Here is a 12608-nt window from a genome sequence, read left to right on the forward strand (position 1 = left end):
CACAGGACTCATATGGCAATACAACTTTAAATAAAGTGCCACATTTGAGCCTCAAGTTACTTTGGATATGCAATCTGGATAGCATCCAAAGCACCTGTATTTGCTACTTGAGCACCAAAAAAAGTTTTGAGTGATTTGATATGCCTGAGAATCATAAAGCAAAGACATCATCATGAACGAAGAAAAACCACAATGGCTTTTTTTTGTATGGAGGCATTGCATATGTAGCAACATGACCCATGATTCAATCGTTTGGCGTTGTAATAATCCAAAACAAAATTAATGCACAATTTGACATCATTGCAGTGTGATTGAATTGATTATGTGTGTACAGACATACTCATCCAAAATACATGGAATGTACTCAAGCTAAATATTAATAGTTTTACCCAATCTAGCTACTCACATGACCATCAGGTGGCCCAAGGAAAACAAATTCAAGTGCAGATAGAAGATGAATGATCAAGAAAGAAATATAGGAGGCGATGAATTCCTTGTGTAAACAGATCTTGGAACAATACCAGTAGCATATCTGGCAATTAGATTGAAATCACATTTTAAATTCTATTGAGGTTAATGAATGAAAGAATTTCAATTATATAAGGTCTATTTTAGTAAAACAAAAAATGAAAGCAACTATAACATAAAATTCTCAGCATTTAGAAATGTTTAAATAGTCAAATATAAATGTAATACAGAACCAATACAGTGAGTCTAACCCCATATCATTCAGGACACCTGAGTTTGCAGGTTAGATTAAAAGATATACATCGAATGTCAAAAGCTTCTTCATTCATCTCTAGGAGACCAAAAAAATAATAACTTACCGCTCATGCTATTTCTGTTAAATGTTAAAATTCCAGCAGGAGTAAGAAACCGACGTCCTCCTTTCTCACTCCATTCAACGAAAGGAATGGCTTCTGTAATACCATTGCCACTTCTACAGGTATCTGTCATCTGTAAAATGACAAAGATAATAAAGTCACATTCTTCCAACGGAGACCACAATTAATTTATTTCCATAATGTATGACTGCCATCTATGAAAACAAAGAGTGAGTTGCATTCTTAGATCAGATACCGGTAAAAAAACAAAGATAATAGACTCACATCTTAAATCGGAGACCATAATTAATTTATTTTCACAATGTATGTTTTCCTCTGCTAATACGAAGTCGAGCTGAGAGAAGAACACTAAATATTTTCTTGTAAAAAAATATACATTCACGAGGTTTCATCAAAGTAGTAGGTAACTGAGGTATCACAAGATCCATTTTTGTTAGCGATGAAAATGAAAAATATGGGCAAATTTGACCACAGATTACTACCTTATAGGCAGATATGGGTGTTGTCTATTACCAATATAAGAGTGAAAAGGAAATTTGTTCTATGACTATGCCCCATGCTTTTATTTCTATGTCTGAGCTCAAGCAACTTATCATGACGCTAGCGGTACTATGCCCACACTTTTATTTCTATGTCTGAACTCAAGCAACTTATCATGACGCGAGCGGTAGGCATGGCCGTGGGCGAACCCACAGCCGTGCCACAAAGGATATTATCATCTCCCATGTCCACACTGGTAAAGGTTCGTTTAACGTCAAATAGCTTAACTCTACTCGATTACTTCAATTCTATATGTACAACCGAGTGTATGCTTTTGTAAACTTCATCAAAGTTGCCTTTACTTTGCATCACAACAGATTTTGCAGCCTAATAAAATTATGTGCAGTCGTCCTTTGACCATCACAATTTTGGAAAACATACGCTCCTGGTGGGTCTAGGAACTCTACGATTCTAGGGGATTGAACTGAGAAACGGTAGGAAAGGGAACAAACCATGCTCCTGGTGTCGTCCGTCTTGCTTGGCGGTCCGTACGTGTTGTCGCAAATCGATCGATCCCCTGTTGGTGCTTGCGCGTGAAGGTAGGGGCGACGTTGGGAGGGGCAGGTGTGGCCTGCCACGGCAAGGTGCGCCGGCATCACAAAGAGGTGATGGTGCTGCGATGTTTATGTTAGGGTTGGGGAGCTCAGTTTGGCATAACGGGAAGGGGAAGATGAGCCATTGTTCGCAGCCGCAGCCCTTGCGCGGACTCCTCCGTGGCGTCCTTCTCCCAGCGCAGGGGTCACCTCCAGCTCCACCCTATAGATCAGCTCGTCCTTCTCCACCCCATACCCGCCATCTAAAGAGCAGACACTTTGGCCTCATCCTCGGCATGACGAACACCTCAGTCTCTAGCTTGGCTGCCCTTGGCTGGCGCGTGGCTCCACTGTCGTAGCCTGTACGAGTTTAGGCCAGGGCCCCAACACGGGCGACCAGGGGGTGGCAGGCATGGGCTGCGGTACGGGCATCGCATGGCAAGGGCAGGGGCAGGGGCTGCGGGACGGGGGGTTTGTGCGGGGAGGAGTGAGAGCGCCGCGAGGATGATGGGGTGGACGCGAGGAGAGGGAGGTGTGGGGGCGGCGGCGGGGGGCGGGGACATGGGCGGGATCTACGTTGTGGCCTTGTGGGGGCAGGGCACGAGATGGGAGAGGGGCAGTACAGGAGATGGAGGACGGGGAGGAGACAACGTCAGACGTGGAGGAGGGCGACGAGGCGGAGCATGGGGAGGCGACGGCTAAAAGGGAAATAGGCTTACACCTTTTCCTAGATGATTTTGGTGGTGGAATTGCCTAACACAAATAATTGAACTAACTAGTTTGCTCTAGATTATAAGTTTTACAGGTGCCAAAGTGTCGGGGACCATAATTAGGGGTACCCCCAAGACTCCTAAAACTCGGTTGGTAACCACCATCAGCACAAGCTGCAAAGGCCTGATGGGCGCAATACAGGTCAAAACTCCGTCCACTCAAGGGACACGATCTCGCCTCGCTCGAGCCCAGCCTCGGGCAGGAACAGTAGACCCAAGCGGATTCATGCCTCGACCGAGGGCCTCCTCAAGCAACGGGCGCACCTTCGACTCGCCCGAGGCCCGGCTCGGGCAGGCTTCGCAGTGAAGCAACCTTGGCCAGATCGCCTCAACAACCGATCGTATCGCAGGAGCATTCAATGCAAGGATCGCCTGACACCTTATCCTGACGCGCGTTCCTCAGTCGGCAGGGCCGAAGTGGTCGCAGTCACTTCGCCCCTCCACTGACTGACCTGACAGGAAAACAGCGCCGCTGCCCTGCTCCGACTGTTGTGCCACCCGCCAGGGTGAGGCTGACAGCAGCCGAGTCCAGCCTCAGGCACCATAGGAAGCTCCGCCTCGCCCGACCCCGGGCTCGGCCCCCGCCTCGACCTCGGAAGACGGTCTCCGCCTCGCCCGACCCTAGGGCTCGGACTCAACCTTGACCTCGGAAGACGGTCTCCGCCTCGCCCGACCCCAGGGCTCGGACTCAGCCTCGACCTCGGAGGAGTCACCGCCTCGCCCGACCTTGGGCTTGGACCTACCACGTTACAGGGGGGCACATCATTACCCTACCCCTAGCTAGATCAGGCTACGGGGAACAAGACCGGCGTCCCATCTGGCTCGCCCCCGATAAACAAGTAATGATGGCACCCCACGTGCTCCCATGACGACGGCGGTTCTCAGCCTCCTACGGAAGCAAGGAGATGTCAGCAAGGACCCGACAGTCCCGACTGCTGTGCTTCTACAGGGCTCAAGCGCTCCTCCGACGGCCACGACATCACATGAACAGGGCACTAACACCTCTCCGACAGCCACGTCGGCATGTACATAGGGCTCTGGCTCCTCTCTGCCGGACACGTTAGCACATTGCTACATCCCCCATTGTACACCTGGACCCTCTCCTTACATCTATAAAAGGAAGGTCCAGGGCCCTCGTACAAGATAGTGGCTGCGCGGGAGGACGGGGTGACGAACAGGCTCTCTCTCTCTCTCCCTCGCAAACGCTTGTAACCCCCTACTGCAAGCGCATCCACCCTGGGCGCAGGATAACACGAGCCGCGGTTCCCTTTTTTCCCCCTTGTGTTCCATCTCGCGCCGACCCATCTGTGCTGGAACACGCAGCGACAATTTACTCGTCGGTCCAGGAACCCCCATGGGGTCGAAACGCCGACAGTTGGCGCGCCAGGTAGGGGCCTGCTGCGTGTTGACGAACAGCTTCCCGTCAAGCTCCAGATGGGTAGTCTCCAGCAACCTCTCTAGCCCGGGATGCTGCTCCGTTTCGGGAGTCTTGAGTTCATGTCCCTCGACGGCAGCTACGACATGGTACTCCTTCCTCCTCCGCGCGACAACGACAATGGCGGTCGTCAGCCCGCCCGGCGGCGGCGGAATCGACGACGTCTTCCCCACGTGGCGGAAGAGCAGCATCTGGGTATGTCCCGTCACCTTCCCCGCCGCAGGAGGAGGAGGCGGGGCAACCATGGCCAAGCAGGAGGCGGCACCTCGTTGGCTGTCGAGCGAGTCGACGACGCCGGCGCCCCAGCGGGGGACACGTCGGGCGTTGACCTCGCGTCTGAGACGAAGACGAGCGTCGTTTCCCCGCAACACGCCAACCCCAAGCGGACGGATGACGCCAGCACGCTCGCGAAGGACTTGGTGGGCGTTAGCCTCGTACCTGAGATAACGGTGCAGTCCGTCCCCGACGCGACTTCGTCACCATCCGTCGATCAAGAGGTACTGTCCGTTTTTCACCCTGTGCCTTTTAGATTCAGCTTCGACCCACCAAGCGACCCCGCTTCGGTGGACGATTTCATAAAGGCATATCCTAACCTTCTGGGGTACCATATGTGGTCAACCTGGGACCGACTGACGGCCGTCTCGACCTACGGGCCCTCGGGTTCTGAGGAAGATGACAAGCCCGACTCTGGTTGGGATTTCTCCGGGCTCGGTAACCCCAGTGCCATGCGAGACTTCATGACCGCATGTGACTACTGCCTCTCCGATTACTCCGATGGTGGCCACAGCCTCAACGACGAGGACTGTGGCCCAAGTTGCGAATGTTTCCACGTCGATCTAGGGGGTCTCGACGAAGGCAACCACCTTGGTATGCCGCAGGACGGCGATCCCCCTAGGCCTGTGCCTCGCGTTGACATCCTTCGGGAGCTAGCTATGGTCCCAGTCCCTGTGGGGGGTCAGGACGCACAGCTCGAGCAAATCCGCGAGATGCAGGCCAGGCTCGATGAGGAAGCAGGACAACTTGTGCAGCTCCGGCAGAACATCGGGCAGGAGTGTGCAGGCCGAGCGCCAGCCAAAGAAGCGCGTCATCTGGCCCAGGACATCCAGCACCGCATCGCTGATGATGCCAGTGCAAGGCTGCCCCCGGCTTCCAGTGGGGTCGGCCAGAACCTGGCAGCAGCAGCAATACTACTCTGAGCGATGCCGGATCCATCCACCACCGAGGGGAGGCGTATCCAGGGAGAACTCAAGAATCTCCTGGAGGATGCCGCGGTCGGACGGGCCAAAAGCTCTGCCTCCCGAAGGCAAGGGTACCCCCCGGAGCATCGCGCCGCGACTTCCCGATTCATGCGGGAAGCCTTGGTCCACACCGGGCGCACGCGGGACGCAACGCCTGCAACCCCGGGTCGCCTCGGCAACGAGAACCACTGCCGCGACCGTCGAGCCCACCTCGACGAGAAGGTGCGCCGAGGCTACCACCCCAAGCGTGGGGGACGCTACGACAGCGGGGAGGATCGGAGTCCCTCGCCCGAACCACCCGGTCCGCAAGCTTTCAACCAGGCCATACGACGGGCGCCGTTCCCGACCCGGTTCCGAGCCCCGACTACCATCACCAAGTACTCGGGGGAAACAAGGCCGGAACTGTGGCTCGCGGACTACCGGCTGGCCTGCCAGCTGGGTGGAACGGACAATGACAACCTCATCATCCGCAACCTCCCCTGTTCCTCTCCGACGCCGCTCGGGCCTGTCTAGAGCATCTACCTCCTGCGCAGATCTCCAACTGGGACGACCTGGTCAAAGCCTTCGCCAGAAACTTCCAGGGCACATACGTGCGCCCTGGGAACTCCTGGGATCTCTGAAGCTGCCGCCAGCAGCCAGGAGAATCCATGCGGGGCTACATCCGACGATTTTCGAAGCAGCGCACCGAGCTGCCCAACATCACCGACTCAGATGTCATCGGCGCGTTCCTCGCCGGCACCACTTGCCGCGACCTGGTGAGCAAGCTGGGTCGCAAGACCCCCACCAGGGCGAGCGAGCTGATGGACATCGCCACCAAGTTCGCCTCTGGTCAGGAGGCGGTCGAGGCCATCTTCTGGAAGGACAAGCAGCCTCAGGGGCGCCAGCAGGAAGACGTCCCCGAGGCGTCCGCTCAGCGCGGCACGAGGAAGAAGGGCAAGAAGAAGTCGCAAGCGAAACGCGACGCCGCCGACGCAGATCTTGTCACCGCCGCCAAGCACTGGAACCCTCGGAAGCCTCCCAGAGGGGCCAACCTGTTCGACAAGATGCTCAAGGAGTCATGCCCCTATCATCAGGGTCCCGTCAAGCACACCCTTGAGGAGTGCGTCATGCTTCGGCGCTACTTCCATAAGGTCGGGCCCCCGGCGGAAGGTGGCAAAGGCCATGACAATGACAAGGAGTGCCACAAAGCAGAGGAGTTCCCCGAGGTCCACGACTGCTTCATGATCTACGGTGGGCAGGTGGCGAACGCCTCGGCTCAGCACCGCAAACAGGAGCGCCGGGAGGTCTGCTCGGTGAAGGTGGCGGCGCCAGTCTACCTAGACTGGTCTGACAAGCCCATCACCTTCGACCAAGGCGACCACCCCGACCGCGTGCCGAGCCCGGGGAAGTACCCGCTCGTTGTCGATCCCGTCATCGGCAACGTCAGGCTTACCAAGGTCCTCATGGACGGAGGCAGCAGCCTCAACATCATCTACGCCGAGACCCTCGGGCTCTTGCAGATCGATCTGTCCACGATCCGGGCCGGTGCGACGCCCTTTCACGGGATCATCCCTGGGAAGCGCGTCCAACCCCTTAGGCAACTCGATCTGCCCGTCTGCTTCGGGACTCCCTCCAACTTCCGAAAGGAAACCCTCACGTTCGAGGTGGTCGGGTTCCGAGGAACCTACCACGCAGTGCTGGGGAGACCATGCTACGCCAAGTTTATGGCCGTCCCCAACTACACCTACCTCAAGCTCAAGATGTCGGTCCCCAACGGGGTCATCACCGTCGGATCCACGTACCGACACGCGTACGAATGCGACGTGGAGTGCGTGGAGTATGCTGAGGCCCTCGCCGAATCCGAGGCCCTCATCTCCGACCTAGAGAGCCTCTCCAAGGAGGTGCCAGATGTGAAGCGCCACGCCGGCAACTTCGAGCCAGCAGAGGCGGTTAAGTCCGTCCCTCTCGACCCCAGCAACGACGCCTCCAAGCAAGTCCGGATCGGCTCCGAGCTCGACCCCAAATAGGAAGCAGTGCTCACCGACTTTCTCCGCGCGAACGTCGAGGTTTTTGCGTGGAGTCCCTCGGACATGCCTGGCATACCGAGGGATGTCGCCGAGCACTCGCTGGGTATCCGAGCTGGAGCCCGACCCGTGAAGCAGCCTCTGCGCCGATTCGACGAAGAAAAGCGCAGAGCCATAAGCGAGGAGATCCACAAGCTGATGGCTACAGGGTTCATCAAAGAGGTATTCCATCCCGAATGGCTAGCCAACCCTGTGCTTGTGAAAAAGAAAGGTGGGAAATGGAGGATGTGTGTAGACTACACTGGTCTAAACAAAGCATGTCCGAAGGTTCCCTACCCACTGCCTTGCATCGATCAAATCGTGGTTTCCACTGCTGGGTGCGAAACCCTATCATTCCTTGATGCCTACTCAGGGTATCACCAAATCAGGATGAAAGAGTCCGACCAGCTCGCGACCTCTTTCATCACACCCTTTGGCATGTACTGCTATATTACTATGCCATTCGGTTTAAGGAATGCAGGCGCGACATACCAAAGGTGCATGAACCATGTGTTCGGAGAGCACATTGGCCGAACGGTCAAGGCTTACGTCGATGACATCGTAGTCAAGACGAGGAAAGCCTCCGACCTCCTCACTAACCTTGAAACGACATTCAAATGTCTCAAGGCGAAAGGCGTAAAACTCAATCCCGAGAAGTGTGTCTTTGGAGTCCCCCGAGGCATGCTCATGGGGTTCATCGTCTCCAAGCGGGGCATCAAGGCCAACCCGGAGAAAATCACGGCCATCACCAACATGGGGCCTATCAAGGACTTCAAAGGAGTACAGAGGGTCATGGGATGCCTTGCGGCTCTGAGCCGCTTCATCTCGCGCCTCGGCGAAAGAGGCCTACCCTTGTACCGCCTCTTAAGGAAGACCGAGTGCTTCACTTGGACCCCCGAGGCTGAGGAAGCCCTCGGGAACTTAAAGGCGCTCCTTACAAGCGCGCCCATCTTGGTGCCCCCCGCTGCCGGAGAAGCCCTCTTGATCTACATAGCCGCAACCACTCAGGTGGTCAGCGCCGCGATTGTGGTCGAGAGACGAGAAGAAGGGCATGTATTGCTCGTCCAGAGGCCGGTCTACTTCATCAGTGAGGTACTGTCCTAGACCAAAATCCGCTACCCGCAAATTCAGAAGCTATTGTACATGGTAATTCTGACGCGGCGAAAGTTGCGACACTACTTTGAGTCTCATCCGGTGACTGTGGTGTCGTCCTTCCCCCTGGGGGAGATCATCCAGTGCCGAGAGGCCTCGGGTAGGATTGCAAAGTGGGCGGTGGAGATCACGGGCGAGACAATCTCGTTCGCTCCTCGGAAGGCCATCAAGTCCCAAGTCTTGGCGGACTTTGTGGCTGAATGGGTCGACACCCAGCTTCCAGCAGCTCCGATCCAACCGGAACTCTGGACCATGTTTTTCGACGGGTCGCTGATGAAAACAAGAGCGGGTGCGGGACTACTCTTCATCTCACCCCTCGGGAAGCACCTCCGCTACGTGTTGCGCCTCCATTTCCCGGCATCAAACAACGTGGGCGAGTAAGAGGCTCTGGTTAACGGGTTGCGCATCGCCATCGAGCTAGGGGTTCGGCGCCTCGACGCTCGTGGCGACTCGCAGGTCGTCATCGACCAAGTCATGAAGAACTCCCATTGCCGTGACCCGAAGATGGAAGCCTACTGCGACGAGGTTCGGTGCCTCGAAGACAAGTTCTACGGGCTCGAGCTCAACCACATCGCTCGACGATACAACGAGACTGCGGACGAGCTGGCTAAGATAGCCTCGGGACGGACAACGGTTCCCCTGGACGTCTTTTCTCGAGACCTACATCAACCCTCCATCAAGACCGATGACACACCCGAGCCCGGGGAGGCCTCGGCCCAACCCGAGGCACCCTCGGCCCCCGAGGGTGAGGCACTGCGCGTCGAGGAAGAGCGGAATGGGGTCACACCTAATCAAAACTGGCAGACCCCGTACCTGCAATATCTCCACCGAGGGGAGCTGCCCCTCGACAGAGCCGAAGCTCGGCGACTGGCGCGGCGCGCCAAGTCGTTCGTCTTGCTGGGTGACGAAAAGGAGCTCTACCACCGCAGCCCCTCAGGCATCCTCCAGCGATGCATATCCATCACCGAAGGTCAGGAGCTATTGCAAGAAATACACTCGGGGGCTTGCGGTCATCACGCAGCACCTCGAGTCCTCGTTGGAAACGCCTTCCGACAAGGTTTCTACTGGCCAACCGCGGTGGCCGACGCCACTAGGATTGTACGCACCTGCCAAGGGTGTCAATTCTACGCAAGACAGACACACCTGCCCGCTCAGGCATTGCAAACAATACCCATCACCTGGTCGTTTGCTGTGTGGGGTCTGGACCTCGTCGGTCCCTTGCAGAAGGCACCCGGGGGCTTCATGCACCTGCTGGTCGCCATCGACAAATTCTCCAAATGGAACGAGGTCCGACCCCTAAACAGCATCAGGTCCGAGCAGGCGGTGGCGTTCTTCACCAACATCATCCATCGCTTTGGGGTCCCGAACTCCATCATCACCGACAACGGCACCCAGTTTACTGGCAGGAAGTTCCTGGACTTCTGCGAGGACCACCACATCCGGGTGGACTGGGCCGTCGTAGCTCACCCCATGACGAATGGGCAGGTAGAGCGTGCCAACGGCATGATTCTACAGGGACTTAAGCCGAGGATCTACAACGACCTCAACAAGTTCGGCAAGCGATGGATGAAGGAACTCCCCTCGGTGGTCTGGAGTCTGAGGACGATGCCAAACCGAGCCACGGGCTTCACGCCGTTCTTTCTAGTCTATGGGGCCGAGGCTATCTTGCCCACAGACTTAGAATACGGTTCCCCGAGGACAAGGGCGTACGACGACCGAAGCAACCAGACCAGCCGAAAAGACTCACTGGACCAGCTGCAAGAGGCTCGGGACATGGCCTTACTACACTCGGCACGGTATCAGCAGTCTCTACGACGCTACCACGCCCGAGGGGTTCGGTCCCAAGACCTCCAGGTGGGGGACTTGGTGCTTCGGCTACGACAAGACGTCCGAGGGCGCCACAAGCTCACACCTCCCTGGGAAGGGCCGTTCATCATCGCCAAGATTTTGAAGCCCAGAACGTACAAGCTGGCCAACAGTCAAGGCGAGGTCTACAGCAACGCTTGGAACATCCGATAGCTACGTCACTTTTACCCTTAAGATGTTTTCAAGTTGTTCATATACCTCGTTCTCTTTACATACACAAATAGAGTCTAACCGTCAAGGAAGGGTCAGCCTTGCCTTGGCAAAGCCCGACCCTCCCTCAGGGGCTAGAAGGGGGGAACCCCCTCTGCGTCAAAATTTTCCTCGGAAAAAGTCTTTCTGCCAGAACATCTTTTGCTCTTTGCAACTACTTCGATAGCGGGATCCTGAAAACGACGGAGTACACGTAAGCGGCAAGGCCGACCGAGCCGAGGGACTCCTACGCCTCCGGGATACGGATACCTCACTCATCACCTTCTGCGATAAGTAACTCGCGCTCGGATAAGCGATTCTGCTGACCGAACAAGTCTTAACGCTCGAAAACTTTTCTGCCAAAACGATTTTTCGTGCCTTCTCGACTATATCGATAACAGAATCCTGCGGACGAGCAAGAGTAAACGTAAGCGACGAGGCCGACCGAGCCGAGGGACTCCTACGCCTCCGGGATACGGATACCTCACTCATCACCTTCCGCGATAAGTAACTCTCGCTCGGATGAGCGATTCTGCTACCGACAAACAAGTCCTGATACTCGAAACAAGGGGAAAAGAAACGCAGCTTTATAACACGACGATGATATGTTTGGGCCTCGGCGGCCGCAAAAAACATACGCACACTACAGACAAACTGTTCCCGCAGGTTCAGACATCAATAGGGGGAGCAGCAGCACCCTCGGCGTCGACTCCACCTTCGGCGGAATCCGGCCCAGCCTCGGACGGCGACACGGTCGGAGGATCTCCACCTCGAAGGAAGATGTCAGCACCGCGCCTGGGCCATCGCCGCCAGGGTCTCCTCAAAAACCCGGTCCGAGCAGACGGCTTGAGCGACCGCTCCGTAGCCTCAGCCAGCTGTCCCCCGAGGACATCAGCCCGGCTCATGGCCTCGGCAGCCCAACTCCGGGGTTGGTCCTGCCAGTGGACGACCTGGCCAGGTTCCAGCTGCCGCTGCTACGCCTCCTCGGCCTGGGAAGTCCCCTGCTCCTGGGCCGACGAAGCTTCTTCTCGAGCCAACTCCGCCTTTGTCCACGCTGATACCGCTACCTCCGGCTCCGGCTCATCGCAGAGCGGTCGAGGGTTTTCTTTAACTGAGCAAGAGAAGCCTTGGGTGGCAAGGCCGACCGAGCCGAGGGACTCCTACGCCTCCAGGATATGGATACCTCACTCGTCACCTTCCGCACAGGGCAACTCACACTCGGTTAAGCGGTTCAACTAGCTGACAGGCGAGTCCTGGTGCTCGAAATGAGGAAGAAACACGGTATTGCACTCAAATACCAAGATGTTCAGGCCCCGACAGCCACAATGAACAGACACCGGCACTCAAGATGCCATTACAAACGGAACTCCGGTTCCACTCCCGCGGGTATGAACAACCTCCACATCGGAGGGCCTGCGGGACGACAAGCTCCAGGTGGCTCGCCGCCGCCCGCCCCGTCAGCAGCGACAACGACCTCCGCCCCGGGCGGCTAAACAACAGCAGCGATGACCTCAGGGCAGACGCTGCTGCGACAAGGCCCTCGCCCGCGTCCCACTCGAGGGGCGAGGACAAGCTATCAAAGCCAAAGAGCCAGAGGTCGGTCCGCGGGTGGCGCTGACGGTCTCATCGGTGGAGAAGCCTTCTCCGGCTGCCACCACCTCAGCACCGACGACAACAACCACCTGCCCACCGGTAGATCCCCACTCAAGTCCTTTCGGACGGGCGAGCACTGACCTCCGCGCGAAGGCGTCGTGCTGGAGCAAGGGCAGGACAACCCAAGAACACGAACGCCGCCCTAGCGGCGTGCGACGTCTTGGGCGGTCCCCCGGTGCGCGCGGCGCAACAGCCGCCCGTACGGCGGGCAGATAGCCACACTCCACCCAGCGGTGGGAGGTGGCACCGAAAGCTGTGCCAGAGCCAGCTGAGCCAGCGAACCAGGCATGCTGGAGCTGACGACGCTTGCGGCCGATCGGCCCCGCGTTGTCGAAGTCCGCCCCC

The sequence above is a fragment of the Zea mays genome, chromosome 3 (assembly GCF_902167145.1).
Source record: "Zea mays cultivar B73 chromosome 3, Zm-B73-REFERENCE-NAM-5.0, whole genome shotgun sequence".
Taxonomy (NCBI): domain Eukaryota; kingdom Viridiplantae; phylum Streptophyta; class Magnoliopsida; order Poales; family Poaceae; genus Zea; species Zea mays.